The sequence below is a fragment of the Suncus etruscus genome, chromosome X (assembly GCF_024139225.1).
Source record: "Suncus etruscus isolate mSunEtr1 chromosome X, mSunEtr1.pri.cur, whole genome shotgun sequence".
Classification (NCBI taxonomy): Eukaryota; Metazoa; Chordata; class Mammalia; order Eulipotyphla; family Soricidae; genus Suncus; species Suncus etruscus.
In genome coordinates this window covers 90290708-90309357 of record NC_064868.1, presented here as the reverse complement: position 1 = coordinate 90309357, position 18650 = coordinate 90290708, and the positions used below count along the sequence as shown (strand labels likewise).

Sequence of the window (18650 nt, the reverse complement as noted above, 5' to 3'; positions counted from 1 at the left end):
ACTCCTATTCAACATAGCACTGGAAGTACTTGCTATAGCGATTAGGCAAGAAAAGGATATCAAGGGAATCCAGATAGGAAAGGAAGAAGTCAAGCTCTCACTGTTTGCAGATGACATGATACTCTACTTAGAAAACCCTAAAGACTCTATCAAAAAGCTTCTAGAAACAATAGACTCATATAGCAAGGTGGCAGGCTACAAAATTAACACACAAAAATCAATGGCCTTTCTATACACCAATAGCAATAAGGATGAAATGGACATTAAGAAAACAACCCCATTCACAATAGTGCCACACAAACTCAAATATCTTGGAATCAACTTGACTAAATATGTGAAGGACCTATACAAAGAAAACTATAAAACTCTGCTCCAAGAAATAAGAGAAGACACACGGAAATGGAAACGCATACCCTGCTCATGGATTGGCAGGATTAACATCATCAAAATGGCAATACTCCCCAAGGCATTATACAGATTTAATGCCATCCCTCTAAAGATACCCATGACATTCTTCATAGACGTGGATCAGACACTTTTGAAATTCATTTGGAACAATAAACACCCTCGAATAGCTAAAGCAATCATTGGGAAAAAGAATATAGGAGGAATTACTTTCCCCAACTTTAAACTGTACTACAAAGCAACAGTTATCAAAACAGCACGGTATTGGAATAAGGATAGGTCCTCAGATCAGTGGAATAGGCTTGAATACTCAGAAAATGTTCCCCAGACATACAACCACCTAATTTTTGATAAAGGAGCAGGAAATCCTAAATGGAGCAGGGAAAGCCTCTTCAACAAGTGGTGTTGGCACAATTGAATAGCCACTTGCAAAAAATTGAACTTAGACCCCCAGCTAACATCATGTACGAAGGTAAAATCCAAATGGATTAAAGACCTCGATATCAGCCCCCAAACCATAAGATATATAGAACAGCACATAGGCAAAACACTCCAGGACATTACAGGCATCTTCAAGGAGGAAACTGCACTCTCCAAGCAAGTGAAAGCAGAGATTAACAGATGGGAATATATTAAGCTGAGAAGCTTCTGCACCTCAAAGGAAATAGTGCCCAGGATACAAGAGCCCCCCACTGAGTGGGAGAAACTATTCACCCAATACCCATCAGATAAGGGGCTAATCTCCAAAATATACAAGGCACTGACAGAACTTTACAAGAAAAAAACATCTAACCCCATCAAAAAATGGGTAGAAGAAATGAACAGACACTTTGACAAAGAAGAAATACACATGGCCAAAAGACACATGAAAAAATGTTCCACATCACTAATCATCAGGGAGATGCAAATCAAAACAACGATGAGATACCACCTCACACCCCAGAGAATGGCACACATCACAAAGAATGAGAATAAACAGTGTTGGCGGGGATGTGGAGAGAAAGGAACTCTTATCCACTGCTGGTGGGAATGCCGTCTAGTTCAACATTTATGGAAAGCGATATGGAGATTCCTCCAAAAACTGGAAATCGAGCTCCCATACGATCCAGCTATACCACTCCTAGGAATATACCCTAGGAACACAAAAATACAATACAAAAATCCCTTCCTTACACCTATATTCATTGCAGCACTATTTACCATAGCAAGACTCTGGAAACAACCAAGATGCCCTTCAACAGACGAATGGCTAAAGAAACTGTGGTACATATACACAATGGAATATTATGCAGCTTTCAGGAGAGATGAAGTCATGAAATTTTCCTATACATGGATGTACACGGAATCTATTATGCTGAGTGAAATAAGTCAGAGAGAGAGAAAAACGCAGAATGGTCTCACTCATCTATGGGTTTTAAGAAAAATGAAAGACATTCTTGCAATAATAAATTTCAGACACAAAAGAGAAAAGAGCTGGAAGTTCCAGCTCACCTCAGGAAGCTCACCACAAAGAGTGATGAGTTTAGTTTGAGAAATAACTACATTTTGAACTGTCCTAATATTGAGAATGTATGAGGGAAATGCAGAGCCTGTTTAGAGTACAGGCAGGGGTCGGGTGGGGAGGAGGGAGATTTGGGACATGGGTGATGGGAATGCTGCACTGGTGATGGGTGGTGTTCCTTTTATGACTGAAACCCAAACACAATCATGTATGTAATCAAGGTGTTTAAATAAAAAAAAGAAATTAAATTTGTAATTTAAATCTGAAATAAATCTTCAAGACCCTATAACTTCACAACAAACACTGTACAATTTTTAAAGAAGAAATAATATTACCTCTACAAATCTCATTCAAAAACTAAAAAAGAAGGAAATGCTTCTCAATTTAAACTATGAGGTGAGTCTAATATTGATATATATATATATATATATATATATAAATCAGATTAGAAGTTCAAAAAATCAAATTACAGGCCAATATCTCTTATGAATACAGTCACATAAATCTTCAAAACAGTATCACATAAAATCTAGCAATATGTAAATATAGGAAACACCAAAATCATGCGGAGTTTAATGATATCCAAAGTCCTGTTTAATAATACAAAAATATAGTAATTTAATTCACTATATGAATATAAAGAAAAAAGAGATTATATTATTGTTATAAAATGCATTTAAAAAGGCCAACATCAATTTACAGTAAAATAAGCAAACTAGGATTAGAAAAAAATTGTCAATAAGCTGAAGCATGTCTTCTAAAAACCTACTGATAACCATAATAAATATGGCAAAAGACTAAATGATTTTTCCTATGATCAGAAGCAATATAATATACCCTCTATCATCACCATTTCAAAATCAAACTATAATCAGTAAGCAAAAAGGTTGCCTAGGTGCTTAAAGGCATAAATATTGGACAGAAAGTATTAAAGATGCTATTGGCCGAAATATAATGGTTTACAAGAACCCCAAGTAATGCACAAAAATAATTTCCTAGCCATAGTGAGTTTAACAAGATAAAAGGACACAAGAGTCAAAATCAACATAAAAAAGTTATATATATATATATATATATAATATATACACTATATGCATTGGAAAACAATTTTTTTCATTTTTTATTTTTAAATAAAAAATTTTTAAGTAATTTTTATAATGAAACACTGTGAGATAGTGACCAAGTTGCTTATGACACTCATCCTTTCACCAGTGCCCATTTCCCTTCACCAATGTCCCCAGTTTCCCTCTTGCTGTCCCCCCCCCTGCACTCCCTCTTATGTGCCTCTATGGCAGACATTTTTGTCTCTATTTCTCTCTCTCTTTCTTTTTTTAGACACTAGGATTTGCAATACTGTTATTTCAGGGGTATCATGATTAAAATAATATCATTTATATAAATACAAACAGAATGAAAAACTTTAGAGGTAAACCTAACACAGTTTGTTGAGGATCCATGTTCTTGAAACTATAAATTATTGAAGAAAGAAATTTAAAAAAATTAAATATGTTGGGAGATATACTGTGTTCATGGATTGAATGAAACAACATGATAAATGACAATTCTCCCTAAATTGATCTCCAGTTTTAGTGTGATTTCAACCAATATCACATAAAAATTGTTTTTTATTTTTAGTAAGTGGGTTGTCAAATTTAATTGAAAGCAAAGGAGCTAAATCAATTTTGTAGAGGAGGAACAAAGTTTGTGAAATAAAATTATCTGATTTTAGGACATAATGTAAATCTACAGTAATCAAGATAACGTGGTCTTGGCAAATGGAAGGAAACATAGATCAATGAAATATAACAGGGCTCAGAAATAAGTTTATGTAAGTATGGCTAATTGATTTTTTTACAAGGGTGCAAAAGAAAATCAATAGACAAAAAAGTCTTTTCAACAAATGATGTTGAAAATACATGCAAAAATACATAAGCTTGACAAAATTTCATTTCACACAAAAATTAACTCAAGGTGAATAATACACCTATATGTGAATTAAAAAACATATAAAACTTTTAGAAAAAAATGGAGGAAAATCTTTTTGATCTTTGATTAGGTAAAGAGTTCTTAGACATCATACTCAAAATGTGATCTGTAAAGAATATTTACAAGTTAGACTCAAAATGTTTTTTCTCCCTATAAAAACTATAAAGAAAATAAAAAGACATGCTACAGAGTGGGAAATATTTTAATATTTGGAATATTCAAATAAAATATTTAAAATATTTGTAAATATTTCAAACCATATCAATGACCAAAGACATATATTTTACATATAAAGAACTGACATGTTATCACCAAGAAATATCCAATTTGAAAATGGGGGAAGCACAAATTCAAACTATTGAGTAGCATTACATAGCTGAATAGCTGTTATATGAACTTATGTCCCTCAAAACCTTAAATATATACTCTCTGACCCTTTACAGAAAGTGTTTAAACAGTTCAGAACACTTCCATTTAAAAGGCTGGTTGTACAATCTCATGTCTACTTATCACATCTGACCAGTGCACACTTGCTAGTATTACACAGCACAGAATTGCAGAGGATAAGGCAGGCAATCCCCTAAATTGGAGCTTCCTTTCCTCTACTTAAATCACCTTTGTAAACTGGTGCTGAAGAGATAGCACAGAGGCAGGTAATTGCCTTATAAGCAAATGACCAGGATTAGACCTGTGGTGTCACATATGGTCTCCTGTACACTCCCAGAAATTTGCCCTGACCACAAAGCCAGGAATGGCCCCAAAGCCAAAATTAAAATAAAAGACAGTATAATAATGATGATGATGATGATGATGATGATGATGATGATGATACCCAGAGATAATAGAGATGAGGGCCTGATGGACCAGCCCATGATAAGAAGTTTACCACAAAGAGTGATAAGTACAGTTAGAGAAATAACTACACTAACAACTACCATGACAATGATAGAGAAATACAATCCAGTCTAAAAGACAGGCAGGGAATGGGGAAGAGGGATATGGGGGACATTGGTAACAGGAAAGTTGCACTGGTGAAGGGGGTATGCATTTTATGGCTGAAACCGAACTATAAACATGTTTGTAACCATGGTGCTTAAATAAATAATAATAATAATTATTATTATTATAGGTTTTTGGGTCACACCTGGCAGCGCTCAGGGGATACTCCTGTATCTATGCTCAGAAATTTCTCCTGGCAGGCTCAGGGGACCATATGGGATGCCGGGATTCAAACCAGCAACCTTCTGCAGTAAGGCAAACGCCTTACCTCCATGCTATCTCTCCGGCCCCTAAATAAATTATTAATTAAAAAAACTTGTGCAGGTCGTAGCTCAAACCCTAGACTAGGGCTTTTTTATTGGTCCCAGGAAAAATACAGTCCGGTCATGGTTCTATCAGCCAGTCATCTGTAAATCGCGATCGTGGCATTTGGACAGACCAAAGGATGACAAGTGTTCTGATTTTGTCTTACTGTTAGTTGGTGAGGTAGTATAACCCGCTTTTAGGTCAAGTTGTTCCCAGTTTCCTCATTGTCAGGATATCACATTAGAGCTGGCACTTGCTGGTGTCCGGACAATATTAAGGATGTCCTGGATTGGATCTGTTTCTTGTGGCTGTTGTGAAGAACTGTGTCATTTCTATGCCTGGGATCCAGGGTTCAAGGCTGAACGGTTGTTGTCTAATCACCTGGGGTCTAAGTTGGGACCACATGACATATTTTCAAGGTGGGAGATGCCCCTGTATTGTAAACAAGTATGAGTTCTTATCTCTAGTAGATAAGAGCTTGTTTTTATATGTAAGATTTCCCCCTTTTTTAGTGTGCCTTTGCAGGGGGAAATGGTGCTACATTATATTGCCAGTGCATTTGAGGGTGGAAAGAGAAGAAAACAGAAATAGGTCACACCCCCAAAAAGATAAAAATAGAAATAAAAATGTATGTGCTCACATATATATAAAAAGAAAAAAGATTTAAAAAATGAAACAAAAAGTAATTAAAGGAACAAAGTGATGCAAGAGACTAGCATACATTTGGGGAAAAGCAGGTAAAGAGGTAGTGTAATACAGGTCTTATACTTATGATGGAAGTAGAGATTTCCCCATTGTTTTTTGATATTTTCTTGTGGTGTGTGGGTAACTTTCAAATGTTTAACCCTTTAAGACTCAGTTAAGAGAGCATATATTCCAGAGTGTTCCTTGGCCATTAACACTCACTCCATGTTAGGGAAGAACCTTCTTATTGTTGCAGGATTCCTGTTTGCAATTTACCACTTTTGACTGCAGAAAGTTGAAACTAGATGCTTGATTGTCCATGTCTACCACTAGACTATTAGCTCCTAAAGTCAGAGAATATCATAAACATCTCTATTATCAGTACACAAAAAATGAAGTATATTTTTCAAAACACTGAATGAAGAGATGAATATTTGGATGAATGAATATGTGATCAAGAGATATTTAGATAATAGGTGATAGATAAAAAGGTGATAGATGTCATATAGATAAAACCAATCAATGATAAAATACAAAATTGAGGTACAAGGGGCATTTATGCAAAAGTAGTACAACATATTGTATAGTCCAAATCAAACATCCTGTAATAGCAATTGCATAATTTTCCACTGGCATGATCCTCTGATAGACTTTTCGTATGCCTCACATTTTTGTATATTAGTGTATAAATCTACTCCTGTCTCATGGTCACAATGAAAGAAATTTTGTCACCTATGACTGGTAACATCTAAATTAGAACTGTTATTTTCAATTAACTCAAACCCTCACTTTTTACCCTGGAAGCTCCAGTGTGAGTGCTGCACAATAATGTTGGATTATGACCATTTGTCCACTTATCCATAAATTCATTCTGATTCAACTTTCACTCCCTGAACACTTATTCTAGATCAGATCTACTACTGAATACTTTCATATACTGAATCCTTCAATCAACTCTCAGAGTTAGTAAATTGTTATTCACAATTTGAGGTGAGAAAGCTGACAGAAAACCAGACAGGAAAACACTTTCATCTCAATCTTAGTTAAGAGTAAGACACCATATTTATTTCCCACAGGCCATGTTGTGATTCATGGAGTTACTAAGGGTTCCTGGATTAAAAACATTTCACTGAAATGAGTAGCTCTTATTCAATGTAGTAGAAATATGGTCATTTGAATGGAACCCAAATTTGAGTAATCTTATTCCAAGTTGTTGGCCCGCATGTCTAGAAAACAGAGCAGGATAAACAACAGCAGATTAAAGGAAAGACTTTCTGACTGACCAGAGGACTGCATGTTCCAGTTATGAGTGGAGCACCTCATATAGTCTTTACTGCCAGAGAAGGGATAAGAGTAAATGGGGAGAGGAAAACAGAGTGGAGAGGAAAGATACCCAAGATACCCAAAATACCAATTTAGTCTTATCAACGTCTGCACAATGTGTCATCATGCATGTCCCTCACTTCCTTTTTAATTTCACTCTTTAGATCTCAGATCTAAAGTATTTAGCCTCATTACTTAATTACACATGATCATTAGTGTGAATCACAGGGTCAAAAAGCCCATGTGCCTTTTGAAAAATACAACGTGACTGGGTTTTTATGTTCTTCCTCGGCCTCAAAATATGATAGATAATCTGTATCTTCCGTTTCTCCATACTCCTCCCCTCACTGTTTCTTTTAAACAACCTACCAAATCTAGTACTGATCAATGGAAATACTTGCTTTAATGGTATGGTGAAAATGACCCAATATCAAATAGTCACAAGGAACCATGTGAAAATGGGCTACACGAGTGAAAAGGAGACCCAGATGTATGTTAGAGCCAGCGTGAACCTTATCTCCTTTAGTGTAAAGAATTTCCTTTTGACAGAAATATTTTTAATAATACATTTCAAAACTGTGATTTATTGGAGACTTCAAACAGAAGGACTGAAACATTAAACAGGTACACTTTATTCCAAAATCCCTTTGTTAGACACCTGTATACATATAAAGGCATCAATTGGTAGCAAGAAGAAAGCTTCCATCTCATTTCCACTGTTCATTTTTCCTTACTATAACTCCAATCAACAGTGTTCTACCCCTGGAATTCCAAGTTCAAATTGTATCTAAGCACTGTCAAATGAAAAGAAGATAATAAAATAAGTAGTGGGTTGCAAGTGAATAAATTTACATAATGACTATGAATTTGATTAAATGACAGATCTCCCTCCCCTCCCCCAAATTACCTGTAGAAAACATGAAATCTTCCGGCTCCACACACTTCACTGCATTTATGCTTCATTCACAGAAGCTCCAGTTTATCTTAGCCAATATTACTGCCATCTCTCCACAGGAGCACAGCATGCAGGTAATGCCTGGTAGCCTATTCAGGAGAGTGGCAGAGTTTCGTATAACCAATTGGAAGAACATAAGGGGAAAAAAAGGTAAGAAAGACAGTCACTGTGTTCATCCAGAGAAAATGCCATACCGAGAAGCCGAAAAGCAGTTCTTTCTATTCGACTGAAAATGTCAGCCGAATACAAAGTTCCGCCACCACTAACAAACTCTGAGGAGTTTTCCATGGGCTTTCTTTTGGGGGGAGCACACTGATGAGGAGTGGGCCATGAGATGCCAAATATAGCTCCTTCAAGTTGGTAGATTACTGATCCATGTACTATGACTTTAATATTAAGTTTTATCCCAGACTGGTATGTAGAGTGGGTGATGTTCTCATTAATATTAAATTTTATCCCAGACTGATATTGTAGAGCAGGGTATGCTGTTATTATAAAGTTTTATCCCAGACTGGTAGTATAGAGTGGGGTATTCTCGGGGCCGGGTAGGTGGCGCTGGAGGTAAGGTGTCTGCCTTGCAAGCGCTAGCCAAGGAAGGACCGCGGTTCGATCCCCCGGCGTCCCATATGGTCCCCCCAAGCCAGGGGCGATTTCTGAGCACATAGCCAGGAGTAACCCCTGAGCATCAAACGGGTGTGGCCCAAAAACCAAAAAAAAAAAAAAAAAAAAAGAGTGGGGTATTCTCATTAATATGAAGTTTTATCCCAGACTGTTATTGTAGAGTCATTGCTCAGCATTTGAAAAGAAAGCACTCATACAAACAAATTGTAAAAGATGTGTTATCATCAGTATAGGCATCAAAGGCAAAGGCAAAGTGACTACTTCTGAAATCTCTGTCATAGCTGCTGAAAAGTATAATACATACATGCTCTAAAACATTATTTGCCTTTAGAACAAACCACTGTAAATAGGGTGGTATGTGGTTCATAAAGACAAGAAGAATGAGACAGTGATATTAGTGTGTTGCTTATTGCCTAGGTTCAAGCTGCTTCATTTAAGGGAAAATACTATGACTATGTGAAAAATACTACCTACTCTGACTAATATAAGAGAGTTTTGCATATATTACTAACTTTAGTATTTGACAGGGTATTGAAGTATAGCAATGAAAACCTAAACAATTTGAAGCTTTTGGTCTCTCATGAACTATGTTTCCATCCCTTTCAATGTATCCTTTGGTTAGATTGAAGTATCCATTTTCCACCTGTAGTCTACCTAAAAATAATTGCCCTGCAACTGGGGAAGAAAGACTGAAATCTTGGGTCAACATATAATCATTATGATGTAAATATTCACCCAATTTTGGCAGGCAAATTGTTTCAGCAACTAAAACTTAATAGCTCATAGATATATGATTTACATGATAACTCCTTACTATTTTCACAATAACTTTTGTAAAACTATCATTATTGGACTATTTTTCCCATGGTTCAGCAATTTCAATATTTTAAAAAAGCCAAATTTCTAGTTACCACCACAAAGTGAGAACTAAAAACCAGTAGATTAGCATTTTCTAAGCATTGGTAATGAACATAGAGTGTCTTAGTATCTACAAAGTCTGATGATTTGTTAATTTTATAATAATTTGGCACCAACTTAATTTTGTTATCCAGCCAAAAATTTTTCCTATATCATTCTGGTTTATTATAGAAGAGTTACTGTGAGTCATGAAACTGCCTTTTCCATTTTTCTTTGGAAAAAAATCCCCAGGGAACTCAGGGAATTAAACTCATAAATTTAATTTCAATATCTGGTAAGCTGTGAGGACAATTATTAAGGCAGTCATTTATGAGTACCTAGAGGAAAATCAAGTGATAAACAGTAGTCAATATGAATTCTTTAAATATAAATCACGCCAAACAAAGCTAATTCCTGCTCATGACAGGATGACAAACCAAAGAGAGAAATACTATAGAGAAAAGTGAAGCTACCTTAGAAGGATCTTTATTGTATAATTTCATCTGGAAGTCTTGTAGGAATACCAGAAAAGGACAATAGAGTTGGTAGAAGAAAATGTAATGGGACTTCCAGAAATGGTTTGGTAAAGCTTGAAGTGAATAAAACTAATGACAATACCATAAATTCTAGTGCAATACCATCAGATCATAAGTTGACATGTGAATCACATCAATGTGGACTGTAATCTTATACAATACAATCAAAGTACATCCACAATTGGGGAGAGAAATAAATTCCATTCATTATTTATATATTTAAGTTGTTTAACTCTCTGTGGCATGTCTTCTAAAGGCAAATACTTCTTAAATAAATGAATAAAAATTTAACTGTTCAGCATTTGTGTATTTGGAGAGGCAAAACTCCTATTAAACTACAGAATCTGTCAAATTTCTTTAGCCTACAAAGGTTTTTTTCTAACAGCCACCTCTACAGTTGTAGTTAATACTGCTCTCCACCCTGCCAGACCAACCCCCACTCCCTGGGCTTTCACACATATAGCATGGGGTTATTCAGGCTTAAATCTCTTCATCACAATGTCTTCCTATAATAATCTCCCTAGCCTTTTTCTTTCATCAATTTTCTATAACATGGTCAGAAATTTCAACTTTCAAATATAGTCTAAGTATATGTGTTGATGTCCCTGTAAACATTTGAATTCAAAGAATGAATTGTATCTTTTCATTCATTAACTTTTACTTTATAGCAAGAATGAAAAAATATCTATTGAAATGAATTGTATTGGAACTGGAAGAAACCCCATGTTTATGTATTTATTATTGAAAATCCCTGGCTAACTCCTAGGGATATACCCTAGGAACACAAAAATAGAATTCAAAAATCCCTTCCTCACACCTATATTCATTGCAGCCCTATTTACAATACCAGACTATGGAAACAACCAAGATGCCCTTCAACAGATGAATGGCTAAAGAAACTGTGGTATATATATACTATGGAATATTATGCAGCTGTCAGGAGAGATGAAGTCATGAAATTTTCCTATACATGGATGTACATGGAATCTATTGTGCTGAGTGAAATAAGTCAGAGATAGACACCGAATAGTCTCACTCATCTATGATTTTTTTAAAAATAAAGACATTATAGTAATAATCCCAGAGACAATAGAGTTAAGGGCTGGAAGGACCTGTTCACAATATGCAGCTCACCACAAAGAGTGGTGAATGCTGATAGGGAAAAAACTACACTAACAACTAGCATGACAATGTTAATGAATGAGAGAAGTAGAATGTCTGTATTGAATACAGGCAGAGGAGGGGGAGGAGGAAGATTGGGGGAATGCTGCACTCGTGAAGGGGAGTGTTCTGTTTATGACTGAAACCCAACTACAATCAGGCTTGTAATTATGGTGCTTAAATAAAGATTTCAATAAAAATTGTATAATAGGGGCCAGAGAGATAGCACAGTGGTAGGTCATTTGCCTTGCATGCAGCCAACCCAGGATGGGCGGTGGTTTGAATTCCGGCATTCCATATAGTCTCTCAAGCATGCCAGGAGCAATTTCTGAGTGCAGAGCCAGGAGTAACCCCTGAGCAGAGCTGATGTGACCCCAAAACCAAAACCAAAAAAAATGTTTAATATACCACATGCAATTGACGAAGAGAAATTTTCTAAATTTTTTGTTTCTGATGTTCTATAAGTATCAGTTGGGCAAAATTGATTAATTGAATTAAACACACTTAATTAACTTTTTCCTATTTACCAAAAAAAAAAAAGAAAAAGAAAAGGAAAATGTCTGGCTAGAGATAGTACAATGGGTAATCTTGCATGCATCTGACTCGGTCTGAATCCTGGTATCTGATATGGTCCCCCAACTGCCACCAGAAAAATTCCTGAGTGTAGAGCCAGGACTATTCCTGAGCATCATAGGGTGTGGCCCCCAAATAAAATAAATAAATAAATAAATAAATGCTCCACAATTCCCAGGTGATGCTTGTTTTTGCTTTCCCATTCTAGATTTATAGTTTGTTTTTCAGTGTGAGGAATTAAATAAAACAGAATAAAAGTTTTTTTTAAAAAGAAACGATAGAAGGAAAATTACTGATACATAAGAAACTGATACTAGTTATACCTAAGTAGTAAGGTTTTTTCAAGATCTTTTTAGTTTGTGTATTTTATGCTGTTTGCATTTTTCATCATAAATATATATTACATTTATACTTTTTCAAAAAAGAGAGCTGGGATGTCCTCAAGTAGAACAGATTCCTAGCATGAGTAGAACAGATTCCTAGAACAGATTCAAACTCTGACACTGTGTGGCCCCTAAGTTTGTGGGTTTGGTGACCTAAAAGCACGGCCCATAGCTTTTTGCCCCGCCAAACCATTGAAAAAATGACACCACTACCAGAAGAGAGTAACTGGAACACTCGAGCAGAATTTGTAAATGACTGATTGAACAGATGAAAACCTCACATAATTCAAGGCTCCCCATAATCCTTCAATAGTCTCATCAGTTGGTATAAGACAAGAGAAAAAAGTCTATAAAAAGAAGAGAACTAAATATGGATTCGATAGAGACCCTTAGAAAGCCAGAGTAGTTTTCACTACTTCAAAAGAGAACATGTAAAAGGAAAACAACTAAAGGAACAAAAATTTAAAACCTGGTTACTACTTTTCCCCAACCCAGTGGTGCCTTTGTCCTGGATTCTCATGTGTTTTGCCAGTGTTGTTTGCTGATCTATGAGAAGTGGAAACAGAAGGTTCTGTAAGGAATTGAACAAAGCTGTGTTCTTCCCTAAACAGAGAAGCTGTAGATCAGAGGTTAAAGTCCTCCTCCTGGCCATGAAAAATGCTTTGCCTTGAAGATGCAGCTCAGTGAGGTGCACAGGGACTACATGGAAAATGCAGTAAAAATAAAATCCTATATTGGAAATAGCATGCTATTTGCAGAACTCTGCTTTTTCAAACATGACAGCTTATTATGAAATGTTTTCTTTTTACAGAAAGAACAGCAGCAATTAAAGGTAGAAAATTGTTACCCACTAGCTCCTAGAGGGCCTAATGCCAACTATGTTCTGCCACATAAATACTTATGTATTCAGGATGCCCTAAATAAATAAAATTTTAATATATATTTTATTTACACAACTTGATTACATACATGATTGTGTTTAGGTTTCAGCAATGTAAAGAACACCACCCATCACCAGTGCAACACTGCCATCTCCAATGTCCCAAATCTCCCTCTTCCCTACCCTACCCCCATTTGTACTCTAGACAGGCTTTCTATTTTCCTCATACATTCTCATTGTTAGGATAGTTCACAATGTAGTTATTTCTCTAACTATACTCATCCCTCTTTGTGGTGAGTTTCATGAGGTTGGCTGTAACTTCCAGCCCTCCTCTATTTTGTGTCTGAAAATTATTATTGCAAGAATGTCTTTCATTTTTCTTAAAACTCATAAATGAGTGAGACCACTATGCGTCTTTATCTCTCTCTTATTTCACTCAGCAAAATAGATTCCATGTACATCCATGTATAGGAAAATTTCATGACTTTATCTCTCCTGACAGCTGCATAATATTCCATTGTGTATATGTACCACTGTTTCTTTAGCCATTCATCTGTTGAAGGGTATCTTGGCTGTTTCCAGAGTCTTGCTATGGTAAATAGTGCTGCAATGAATAAAGGTGTAAGGAAGGGATTTTTGTATTGTATTTTTGTGTTCCTAGGGTATATTCCTAGGAGTGGTATAGCTGGATCGTACTGGAACCTGACTTCCAGTTTTTGGAGGCATCTCCATATTGCTTTCCATAAAGGTTGAACTAAACGGCATTCCCACCAGAAGTGGATAAGAGTTTCTTTCTCTCCACATCCCCGCTAACACTGCTTGTTCTCATTCTCTGTGATGTGTGCCAATTTCTGGGGTGTGAGGTGGTACCTCATAATTATTTTGATTTGTATCTCCCTGATGATTAGTGATGTAGAGCATTTTTTTCATGGGCCTTTTGGCCATTTGTATTTCTTCTTTGTCAAAGTGTCTGTCCATTTCTTCTCCCCATTATTGATGGGATTAGATATTTTTTCTTGTAAAGTTCTGTCAGTGCCTTGTATATTTTGGAGATTAGCCCCTTATCTGATGGGTATTAGGTGAATAGTTTCTCCCACTCAGTGGGGTGCTCTTGTATCCCTGGCGCTATTTCATTTGAGGTGCAAAAGCTTCTCAGCTTAATATATTCCCATCTGTTAATCTCTGCTTTCACTTGCTTGGAGAGTGCACTTTCCTCCTTGAAGATGCCTGTACTCTCAATGTCCTGGAGTGTTTTGCCTATGTGTTGCTCTTTTTATTTTATGAATTCGGCTCTAATATCTAGGTCTTTAATCCATTTGGATTTTCCCTTCGTACATGATGTTAACTGGGGGTTTAAGTTCAATATTTTGCAAGTGGCTAGCCAGTTGTGCCAACACCACTCGTTGAAGAGGCTTTTTGCTCCATTTAGGATTTCTTGCTCCTTTATCAAAAATTAGGTGATTGTATGTCTGGAGAATATTCTCTGAGTATTCAAATCTATTCCATTGATCTGAGGTCCTGTCTTTATTCCAATACCATGCTGTTTTGATAACTATCGCTTTGTAGTAAAATTTAAAGCTGGGAAACGTAATTCCTCCCATATACTTTTCCCCAATGATTGCTTTGGCTATTCTAGGGTGTTTATTGTTTCAAATGAATTTCAAAAGTGCCTGATCCACTTCTTTGAAAAATGTCATGGGTGTCTTTAGAGGGATTGCATTAAATCTGTACAATGCTTTGGGGGAGTATTGCCATTTTAATGATGTTAATTCTGCCAATCCATGAGCAGGGTATGTGTTTCAATTTCCACATGTCCTCTCTTATTTCTTGGAGCAGAGTTTTATAGTTTTCTTGTATAGGTCCTTCACATTTTTAGTCAAGTTGATTCCAAGATATTTGAGTTTGTGTGGCACTATTGTGAATGGGGTTGTTTCCTTAATGTCCATTTCTTCCCTATTATTATTGGTGTATGGAAAGGCTATTGATTTTTGTGTGTTAATTTTGTAACCTGCCACATTGCTATATGAGTTTATTATTTCTAGAAGTTTTTTGGTAGAGTCTTTAGGGTTTTCTAAGTAGAGTATCATGTCATCTTCAAACAGCGAGAGCTTGACTTCTTCCTTTCCTATCTGGATTCCCTTGATATCTTTTTCTTGCCTAATCGCTATAGCAAGTACTTCCAGTGCTATGTTGAATAGGAGTGGTGAGAGAGGAAAGCTTTGTCTTGTGCCAGAATTTAGAGGGAAGGATTTAGCTTTTCTCCATTGAGGACAATATTTGCCTCTGGCTTGTTTTAGATGGCCTTAACTATATTGAGAAAGGTTCCTTCCATTCCCATCTTGCTGAGAGTTTTGATCAAGAATGGGTGTTGGACCTTATCAAATGCTTTCTCTGCGTATATTGATATGATCATGTGATTTTTATTTTCCTGTTGTTGATGTTGTGTATGATGTTAATAGATTTACAGATGTTAAACCAGCCTAGCATTCTTGGGATGAAACGTACTAGATCGTAGTGGATGATCTTCTTAATGAGGAATTGAATCCTATTTGCCAGAATTTTGTTGAGGATCTTTGTATCTGTGTTCATCAGCGATATTGATCTGTAATTTTCTTTCTTTTTTTTTTGTAGCATCTCTGTCTGGTTTGTGTATCAAATTGATGTTGTCTTCATAAAAGCTATTTGGAAGTGTTCCTGTTTTTTTGATTTCATGAAAGAGTCTTGCCAGGATTGATAGTAGTTCCTCTTGAAAGGTTTGAAAGACTTCATTAGTGAATCCATGTGGGCCTGGGCTTTTGTTTTGGGGCAGAAATTTGATTACTGTTTAAATTTCCTCAATAGTGATGGGGTGTTTAGATATGCTACATCCTCTTCATTCAACCGTGGAAGATTATAAGAGTCCAAGAATTTATCCATTTCTTCCAGGTTCTCATTTTTAGTGGCATAGAGTTTCTCAAAGTAGTTTCTGATTACCCTTTGAATCTCTGCCATATCAGTAGTTATCTCTCCTTTTTCATTCCTAATACGAGTTATCAAGTTTCTCTCTCTCTTTCTTTGTTAGTTTTGCCAGTGGTCTATCAACCTTGTTCATTTTCTCAAGGAACCAACTTCTGCATTTGTTGTTCTTTCAGATTGTTTTTCAGGTTTCCACTTCATTAATTTCTGCTCTCAGCTTTGTTATTTCCTTCTGTCTCCCTATTTTTGGTTCCTTTTGTTGAGCACTTTCTAATTCTATGAGCTGCGTCATTAAGCTGTTCAGGTATGCCCCTTCTTCTTTCCTGATGTGTGTTTGCAAAGCTATAAATTTTCCTCTCAGTACCGCTTTTTCTGTGTCCCATAGGATCTGATAGTTTCTGTCTCCATTGTCATTTGTTTCTAGGAAGTTTTTGATTTCCTCCTTGATTTCATCTCGGACCCACTGGTTATTTAGTATGAGCAAGTGTTGACAGGGCTGTGTTGTTAGTGATGTTATGTTGACACAGCCCTGTCAACACTTGCTCGGTCAACCAGACTGAAACCAAACAAGAATATACTAGACCTGAAAAGAGAAATGGAAGGAAGAGGCCTAGTAGATATATAGATATAGATAGATAGATAGATATAGATATAGATATATAGATATAGATATATAGGACACTCCACCCCCAGAAACCTGGGTACACATTCTTCTCAAATGTACATGGGACATTCTCCAGGATAGACTACATGCTAGCACATAAACATACCTCCATAATATCAAGAGGATAGAAATTTTGCAGGCTACCTTCGCTGACCACAAGTCCCTGAAATTATATGTAAACTACAAAGGGACTCAGAAGAAAAACTTTAATATGTGGAAGTTAAACAGCCTCATACTAAATAACCAGTGATATTCTTTTTCAGATTCGTCAACAATTGTATTAAATATTTTGCTTGCCCCTCATTCGGTGCATATATGTTTAGGAGAGTGATTTCTTCCTGCTGTACATATCCCTTGATTAATACAAAATGTCCATATTTGTACCTTACAACTTTCCTGAGCATAAAAATTTGCATCATCTGATATAAGTATGGCCACTCCAGCTTTTTTATGGGTGTTGTTTGCTTGGATGATTTTTCTCCAGCCTTTTATTTTGAGTCTATGTTTGTTCTGACTATTCAGGTGCGTTTCTTGTAGGCAGCAGAAGGTTGGATTGAGTTTTTGGATCCATTTAGCCACTCTGTGTCTCTTAACTGGTGCATTTAATCCATTGATATTGAGAGAAATAATCGTCCTGGGATTTAGTGCCATCTTTATATCAAAGTTTGGTGTGTCTGCTGGTCAGTCTTTTCTTAAAGTAGGTCTTTCAGTTTTTCTTTTAAGACTGGTTTTGTGTCTGTGAAGTTTCTGAGCTGTAGTTTGTCTGTGAAACCAGGTATTTTTTCTTCAAACCTCAAAATGAGTTTTGCTGGGTGCAGTATTCTAGGCAAAGCATTTATTTCATTGAGTTTTGTCACTATGTCCCACCACTGCCTTCTGGCCTTGAGTGTTTCAGGTGACAGGTCTGCAGTAAATCTCAAGGATGCTTCCCTTGAATGTAATTTCTCTTTTCGATCTTGCTGCTTTCAGAATTCTGTCTCTATCTGTAGGATTCGTCATTGTGACTAGGATACATCTCATGGTGTTTTTTCTGGGGTCTCTTTTAGTTGGTACTCTTCGGGCTCTGTTAATTTCTCTTTAATGATGTTCTTTACCATTGATTTTTCCTGGAGATTTTCTTCCTGGGTCTCTGGGATTCCAATTATTCTTAAGTTGTTTCTGCTGAGTTTATCATAGACTTCTATTTTCATCTGTTTCCGAACTTTGAGTAATTTTTCCATTGTTTGATCATTTGCTTTAAGGCTTTTTTCGATTCTCTTCTGCTGTATGGAGTTGTTATTCATCTCATCTTCCAGTGTACTAATTCTATCCTCAGCTGCTGTTAACCCATGAGAGAGCTCATCCATGATTTTCTTCAATTCATCTACTGAGTTTTTCAGACCTGTTATTTCACCTGAAATTTGTTTGGAGTTTTCTGATTTCTAACTTCATATTCTCTGGATTCTTATTAGTGTTCTCTTCTATACTTTCTTTGAGTTCTTTGAACATCTTCCATATTTACATCTAAACTCCTTATCTGATAGACTAACTAGTTGGTTGGGCATGTTCTGGTCATATGAGTTGCCATCTTCATTCTCTATGTCTGGCGCTGGCCTGCGTTGTTTCCCCATTGTCACACGTGTATTGTGGGTTTTTCTACGTGTTGTGGTTGTATTCATTGGCTAAATGATGTGAGCAGTCGTGTAGAATGGACAGTTAACAAGAGAATACTAAACATTCTGCCATCTTATTAATGATTTCATTGGAGATACTATAATATTTGCAAATACACTTGATACTGCACTTAATCTTTTTTTTTTATTCTATCTTAGATTTTTCCTT

At 36.2% G+C, this 18650-nt stretch overlaps 1 long non-coding RNA gene across 1 annotated transcript in view; it reads right to left on the bottom strand.

Annotated features, from left to right (window-relative positions):
• The window catches only part of LOC125999491 (uncharacterized), a 91059-nt gene extending 82796 nt beyond the window's left edge, over positions 1 to 8263 (bottom strand). The window contains exon 1 of the long non-coding RNA XR_007492106.1: positions 8112 to 8263. This is a non-coding gene — a long non-coding RNA (uncharacterized LOC125999491). The remainder of the gene's footprint in view (positions 1 to 8111) is intronic.
• Positions 8264 to 18650: the final 10387 nt, after the last annotated feature.